Source organism: Dermacentor albipictus, chromosome 7, assembly GCF_038994185.2.
Source record: "Dermacentor albipictus isolate Rhodes 1998 colony chromosome 7, USDA_Dalb.pri_finalv2, whole genome shotgun sequence".
Lineage (NCBI taxonomy): Eukaryota > Metazoa > Arthropoda > Arachnida > Ixodida > Ixodidae > Dermacentor > Dermacentor albipictus.
In genome coordinates, this window is record NC_091827.1 from 64613517 (window position 1) to 64621706 (window position 8190).

The 8190-nt window shown below is 46.9% G+C and overlaps 1 long non-coding RNA gene across 1 annotated transcript in view; it reads right to left on the reverse strand.

The window, feature by feature from the left end:
• The window catches only part of LOC135904794 (uncharacterized), a 125151-nt gene extending 116961 nt beyond the window's left edge, over nt 1–8190 (reverse strand). Inside the window, exon 1 of the long non-coding RNA XR_010565211.1 lies at nt 8059–8190. This is a non-coding gene — a long non-coding RNA (uncharacterized lncRNA). The remainder of the gene's footprint in view (nt 1–8058) is intronic.

Genomic DNA, 8190 nt, shown 5'->3' on the forward strand with positions numbered 1-8190 from the left:
GTCACATTGAACTTGGTTGCATGGATTATATGTGCTTATATGTGCTCAATTTTCACGAAGGGGCGGGTGGCATGGCAACAGCTGGCTCAGTACTAGATGGGTGCCTCTTAAACATCTTCCTAGCGCTGCCGAATTTTATCACATTTTTCTTTCAGCCTGCAGTAGTATTTGCTATTATAGATGCCTCTGTCATATATGAACGCAATAATAGATGGCAATGAGCATGAACTGTATATTAGTTTTCGATCACCCTACCTGCTGCGTCACGACGAGCCGAATCCATTGGAACAAACCCAGCACAGAAGATGAATTGAACTCCGTTGTACTGGACTCGCATAAGGCTAAACATCATGAAACATTTATTGTGAACAGTTGGGGAATGATGGAACAACAAATTCAAGTCTAGTCCTGTTACTGGTGACGTGTACAGCGTGTGGGAAGTTTTGGTATTTACTTCCGGTTATATCAGTGCATGGAGCCTATGTTACGAGTAAGCAGCAAGTTCACTATTCGGTTTATCCCATCCAATGTTAGGGAAGCTGCTGAAAACTGGTAATATATACGATTCTTCGTCTTACGGCCACCATTTTCAGACATTTTCTGAAACCAGAATGCTTTTTCTGCTCTGATATTACCTAGGTAACCAGAAAAAAAGTAATATCTTTTATATAGTGTTGTCAGGTTTGTCTTCCTATGAGAAAGCTCTTATTTCGTCCTAGAACATGAAATTGTGTCATTTTCATTGCACAGGTAATCAGTAGACAGCAATTCTACAAGTGAAGGAAGAGAACTGATGACCAGTTTCTAGGTCTCACGAACATATACTGTACCAGTCTTTTGTTTGCCTTTACCCATTTTGTCTAAAGTTAGGCGTGACACCGTGCATACTCACTATGCGTGCTTTTGATCTCGATTCACCACCGCACATTGAGAACTTGGGTAATAGCTTTGGCCGACTGCAAATGTAGGGCTGACCCAAATTGTTTGTGGGTAACCAACGTGTAAATGCTGGGTCGCCGGTGACCTTCACCGTGTAATGCTCAACGACTGTTCAAAATAAGCACACCTCTTAGGCAATGGGTATTCAGTTTCATGGCATCATTGAAAGGCTGTTCGAGAGGGATGCATTAGTGCTTTAAAGGTCGTATGAGGTAGTCCACTCGCGTGGCAGTTTGGGCGAGTTGGTATGTCATTACTTTCTTTAGGTTTGTAGCGCAGCTCCGAAAGAGCAAAAAAAGGAAGGATGTAGGGGCAATGAAAGGGAACGGAAAACAGAGTGAGCGCTACCTCCTTACTGAGCGCTACCCCTACCTCCTTTCTTTTTTGCTCTTTCTGAGCTGCGCTACAAGCATAAAGAAAGCGGTATAGTCACTATAAGCTTTATTAAGGCATCGATGCGGAGGAAATTGTTAAGCCTTCATAATAAATAACCAGTGTCTAAGAGATGCGACCGTTTGTTTGAAGTTTTGCCGAAGCTCGCTTTACTAAACGCGCTACTACCAGCAGTACCTGGCTCAGATTTAAATTAAAAGCGGCTGATTATCATCCTTTGCAGCAGGCTTCTCCTCGAAACACACCATCACTGCAGCCTTACGCGAATTTTTAGTGCGGGCAGAGTGTTCCGAATCGGCCATACGAAGATACCACCTTATCCACGTGTTATCACGGTATCAAAAAAAAAAAACCATGTCAACTTAAGTGTGGTATAACGAATGACAAACCGCTCGAGTGTCACGGTCGCTTCAATTATCAGCCCAGAGCAAACTTAAATAAAATGCACACGTACAACCCGGTTATCTCGAGGTACATAATATCCGAACACTCTTACTGCATGCGACAAAAGCGAAACAAAGTAAGAAACTGTCGGATGCTTGTGACGGATATGCTTTTCTTTTTTTTTTTCGAACGAGAAAGGGGGAGTGTATACGTACGTCGTTGTTTCCGTTCCCGTCTCATGGCTCTGGTGAATTTCAGGGAAAACACGCAACGTGGGGATTTTCATTTTTTTTTGTACTGACGTCAAGGTCGCGCCTTGAATCAACCGGGAACGTCTCGGGCACTTACAAAAGAAAAAGAAACAACCGGATTTGCCTCACTCCTCGAGCATTTTAGACGATGCAGGCAGCATATATTTAGCCACAGCCTTCGGGTAAAGACAGCGGTTTTGCGAAACCGATGCGTAGGTCTCTAACCTGGGTAGCGTGGGAAGCAGCAAAAACTGGTGGCAAAATGGCACGTGCCCCCCTGTTGATCGTTATCGAATGCACGGTCAGCGTTTAGGAGGCCTTACGACTTTCGAGAAAGGCCGGCTACATTTTCTTTTGTTTTGCTTAGAACCACGTACCATTATATACACTTTTGCACACAAATACTTTTGTCTGAACGAGGGCCCACCGTCGCGTCGCACAATACTGCTTGGTAACTTGGTAACTAAGCCACTCATTACCTACTGGAAGTGACATACCACCATGGACATTTGTAACAAAGCGCTTGGGACCTCTAAAATTGTTTCGTTGTACAACGTCACTTCGACATTGTAAGATCGCACACCGTACTGCTCCCAATAGAACAAGCTAAACACCTATAACAATTTACCCGGTTTGAAGACGGCCTTTTTGCATATTCAGCTCTGTAGAACACAAGCTACACGACTGCCCACAATTCGGCCTACGCCAAAGTAAATTTCGTGATCGTCTTGACACCTCAAGTGGGCCCTTCTCTATGAGTAAATAAACTGCTCTGCCCCTGGTCCTATTTCTATATTCGAACAGAAGCGATGACAGAAAAGCTTAGTGCGATTTTTCGTAGGTGACTGACCTCATTCATCATTCGTAAATACTGCTATTTGTGCAACAGAATTTTTTAACAAACGGTAACATTTTCATGACTTTGACATTTAGTGTTATGCGGTGGGACGCTCTCCTTTTTTTGTGACTTCACTGCAATGACATGACAACATTTCTAGCCTTTCCTTTGCTAGCATGCTCTGAGCAAGGAGAGGGAGAGGTAGGACGAAAAGTGGATGAAAAAGGAACAGAGAGAAGTTGGGCGGTGTAGGGTCACAAGTGCGCGCAAATTATCCGCGGTGCTTACTGCCATTTCAAAGTTGGCCACGCGCTCAAATCTTCCTAAACAGCCGCAGAAGCGCACTGGCATAGCCATCGGAGGAGAAACTGATGCCCGACGCCATCGACCATATTTCTTAACAATACTTTTCCGTTTTTCATTATTATTAACTTTGCCCTTTATCACTAAGTAGGACGCCGATCACGGCTCTGTTTCGGCAAGGATCGGCCTCTCAGCCCGACGGACAATAAAAGAAATGAAGAATGCAAAATGAAAGAAATCGCATTGTACAAAACATAGCCTACAGGGTCCCAATGCATCTAGTTGCGGGAGTGGTCTGTAGTGCAGTCAAAAAGCGGCGCACAGAGAATGTCTTTGGTCGTCAAAATGTGTCCTTGTTCTAACACAGTGATCGATCAAGAGAATGGCCCCCAGAACAATGCATTTCGATTAGGCGGATCTAATGTAGTAGCCGAGTGGCCATGGAATTTTGGCGCAGAGCACAAGGTGAAAGGTTTGACTCCCGTTCATGCCGGCTTCGTTTATGTTCAGCCGAAATGCAAAAAGAGAAAAAAAAAGAAACAGAACGAAGAAAGTAAATCTTAATTTATGTCTACCTAGGGTGCGCGCTAGAAGAACCCTATCTGCCCTGAATTATTCCGATGGCCTCCGCATGCAGTGTCCCTAATAGATGTCGAGTTCGTTTCCGGGCGTTAGTAGATAGTCATTAAAAACATGAAGTTGAGATTTATTAAAGAAAGTTATGGAAGATGCAACGCGCTCGTTGGAAACCAACGTTAATTAGGCGGTGCTTTCAAGAAACGTTTCCACACAAATGCTCAGCAGAGGTCGCATGATCCGTACAATCTTATTGCACACTTAGGTAAACGAAATAAACTGTTCGCGCTCATCTTCCCATGGCAGAAGTTTCGCACCGTCTGGCTTCGTAGTGCTCATGTATCTATTGCTGTTATGCACCGCGTTTAGCAGCACAGCGAACACGTGCCTGCCTGGCAAGGCGGCAAGAGGCGGAAGTCTCCCGCAACGCCACACCCACGTGACCAAGGATGCTGCGAACTACACTGTCCCCCAGATCAGGCCACGTTACTCGGCAAGATACTCGCAGGGAAGACGCTCCAGCCTTCCAGACGGATTTCCCAGAAAGTTACGTTTTAATGAAGGAATTGGGCACACGGGGGCGTGTACTTGTTCCAGAGAGGATAGTTACGTACCGTCAGTTGTATCGTTGCTTAACTACGCGGACAACAGAGCCGGTTCTCAGCATATCGTTATGGGCGATACTGGGGCCTTACAGGGAAGTCGACTTGTCACGTGTGCTTTCCTGTGCGTGAGCTATACAACGAGACAGCAGCCGCAGGCAGTCCTGGTCAGCAAAGCTTGGAACGTTTCGCAAGAAACATCTTCGCTTTGAAAAGTTGCGCACTTGCCTGACGCTGCAAATATTGAGACCGTCTGCTGGGGACCATGCATACACGTTTATCGCCAGAAAGATTTTATTGCACTGTACGAAGAAACAAAATACTCGGCATAGGAAGATTTTAAAACATTTATTTTCTTTCTTTTCTTTTTTTGGTGTGTAGGTCAGAACGTCACATATGCGATAAAATATTTATACTTTTGTGACGTCACATTCACGCACTCCTACAGAGTTCAGCGCCAATTATTTTCTCTAGTTCTCGTCGTAGCTTGAATCGAGTTTATATGTAGTTTCAGCGCCGTGTGCTGGGAGACTCGTGACTGATTTCACTGATCGCCTGGCATGACACATTGCTTGATAGCTGAATTCTAATGGTACTGCGATGCTTGTACGTGACATTGCAACGCTGTATATCTGCGATTAGAACGGTTGCAGCAGGATGTGACCTGTCCCCATTTCGTTGTCAAGACTGTATTGTCCAGGGTGCTTGAGGGCTTTCAGTACACTTTGGGGTTGTTCTTTTGCGTGCCCTCGTCTACTCTATGCAAAGAATAAAAGAAAGAACAAAAACGAACTAAAGAACAGGCAGAAGGGTACACATCCTCTTTCTCGCTTTTAAAGGTAATTATCTTTCCGTCCAGCGAATGGGAGACGCTTTGAAAGAGTAATTCACCCGTCAAGTGCTGCTTTTCTCTGCATATTTAACAGGGATAAGCGGGCTAGTTGGTGGTCGTTATTGGAATGCATCATGTAACCGCACAAAGACAAGGGACAAGGAAGGAACCCACAAAACAGCCGCGCTTGTCTTGTGTGTTCCTTCCTTGTCCCTTGTCTTTGTGCGATTACATGATGCATTCCAATAATTTCTCTGCACAATCGCTAAATCTCCACACTATATCAATTAAGAACTGGTCATTTCGATATAGGCCGACGTGGAGCGGGATTTCTCCGGAACACACGAAAGCGACCAACCGCGGCGGCCCCGCGTAATCGACCACCAAGAGCCGGGCTCTTCGCACCCACACGACATCGTAGGAAGTTACGAAGGGAGCGCCGCGGTGTATCTTTCGTCGCGCGAAGCGGCGTATATCGACATGGCAACTGCATCTGGGTCGCCTCTCCCAGCGGGCGTTGGCGCTTCTGTGCTTTCCCGCCGCCGCCGCCGTGGCTCCTCCCTTTCGAGCGTCATTGCTCGACCTTCGTTTGCATGCCGAGCACGAGGACGCGAGGATTTCTGCCTCCTTGTCGCCGGCGCCAGTCCTAAGGTGGCGCGACGCTTGCGCGGGGCCGGTGTGATGTAATCGTACTCGTTTTTTTTTTTTAATGCTTGAACAATCGGCGCGCATGCAACGCGGGCTGGGTATAATCAGCGAAATTACCATATTGGAGGGTATACTCTGGCGCTAGGATCGTTCCGTTACCATTAGGCAATAATAGACAGCAGGTGCACTCTTGTAATATTCGAACCTCTGCCTTCGATCGTTCCTGGGGCGTTATTTGTTACGATCTATCTTCTCTAAATCTCCGAGCACTCATGTTTATTTTTTTTTGGGGGGGGGGGGAGCGCAGGGTAAGGGGGAGGGCACAAACAGTAAGCCTCTGCATAACTTTCCCTGTTGAGGATGTCGGAGGGTGTTGAGGGTGTTGGCACAATGGCTTCATTTATTAAGCCTGATTACTTTAAAATGCCAACCAATCATGTTTTTTTTTCGTAGCAAAGTAATATAAGCCTCTGGAAAAAAACAATCTGGGACTTAAGTGCCGAAACTGCGGTTTGATTACGAGGCACGCCGCATAGTGAGGAGAATCCAGAGTAATTTTGACCACTTTGGGAGTTTTTTTTTTTTTCGACCTGCGCCCAAGCCCTGAGTACGCGAGAGCTTTCGAATTTCACCCTCCACGAATTGCGGCCGACGTGGCCCGCCAACCGAACCTGCGACCTCGCGGTAGAGCAGCGCGACGTTATAGCCACTAAGCCATCATGGCTGCCACGGATCGCACGCACGATAATTTCGAATCGCTGCATTTATGACGCAATAATTTCGCGAAAAAAATGATTATTTTGACGAAGTCGATTGCAAAGCCGTTTCCAGCCACGGGCACGTAGCTCAGGAAAATCCATGTGCCATACCCATCAAAAGTCCCACGCTGGCCAAGCCGTCATGCTCACATCTACCCTAAACACGAGTGCGTCAGAGTTCGATCTTGCAACGTTTATTTCATACCTCTGATGCTTCGCTTCGTGCGTGCCGAACCCGAAAGCGCGAGGTACAACAGCCTCGTGGACGGCGCCGGCGTTTTGGGCGGTGCGGCGCCTTCGAGGGCCGTTTGGTGATGCAACCGGTTCTCGTTGTTCGCGCTGAAACAATTCGCGCGCCCGAGAGACACGGTTACCGCGATGAACGGCATGCGCCGCAGCATACTCTCACGTTGTTCCATTGAGCAATCTCGCGAATTATGCGTGCCGGAGCGCGCTAATTCGCGAGCGCCCTGCAGGTACGTGGAAAATGTCTGGCGGGATTTTTCCTTGGGATCTTTCTCCGTGAGCACCGAGGACGGGCGCACTTCTTTACATTGCACTGACTGTGGCGCCCTCTCAAGGGCGTCGTACTGAGCCCTACGTTGTTTATTCTCACGCTGATCGGTCTCCTTGATCACCTTCCACGCACAGTTAAATTATCGATCCACGCGCGGACGGCATATGGCTTTGGGCGTCTGGAGTGGCATGCTTACAAGTACGCGGAAGGCTAAAAAAACAAAAAAACAAAGATACACTCTACGTCCTCAACCCAGGCCTGGAGATTAATTGTGCACTTGTGGAGAATAAATGTGTGAATAAATGTACACTTCTGAAATTTTACGCGTAGGCCCATGACACACTACAGTTCATTAATCAATAGGCAGATGTTGTCATCTGTACGGATATGCAAATTTTTGGCAGTCTTAATTGACTGAGACATCTTCTGGAGCACCCATATGTTGCACATGAAAAAGCGGTTGACAGGCATCTGTCACCTTCTGAAGTTCTTCGCTGGAAAGACCTGCGGAATATACACAAGTGCTATGATGCAACTATATAGGGTACTTTTCCTCGGATTCTTGCGGTACAGCTTGCCACCATTGACTAACGCAAGTAAAACATTCTTACGTACTATAAAAAGTGCTCAGGCCCAGGTGCTCGAGATTCGGTTTGTGTAGGCCTTCCTCAAAGTGTGATAACGGCGGCAACTGTTGCAATCTCCAGGGACCACTTCACCAAGACCCTCATTACAGTTTAAGCATCAAAGTGTACACCCGGCCACAAAAGTTTACGGACCACGGGATCGCAGAAAACGTTCAATTTCCAAGCAGCCTGCAGCAGTAGCCAGTAGAACTGTATACGAAAATGTTTTTAACATATTCTAGCCGATGCCCGAAATGCAAATACCAGGTTTCGTTGTGAGGTTGTGGAGATATTCAGCTTTTTCTCAAATTTCATGGTCCGTAATATTTTTGTGGCCGGGTGTACGTAAGGCACCTTTCCCGCACTCCTTTCCACCATATAGCCTCGTTACCTGCGGAGAGACCACGCGCCTGGTTCTGCAGAACGGTACCCGCACGTCGTGAGGATATACCATCTTGCTTCACACTTGCAGCGATACCGTCGACTCCTTCTTGGTGTCTCATTCAGCCAAAGATCAACCTGG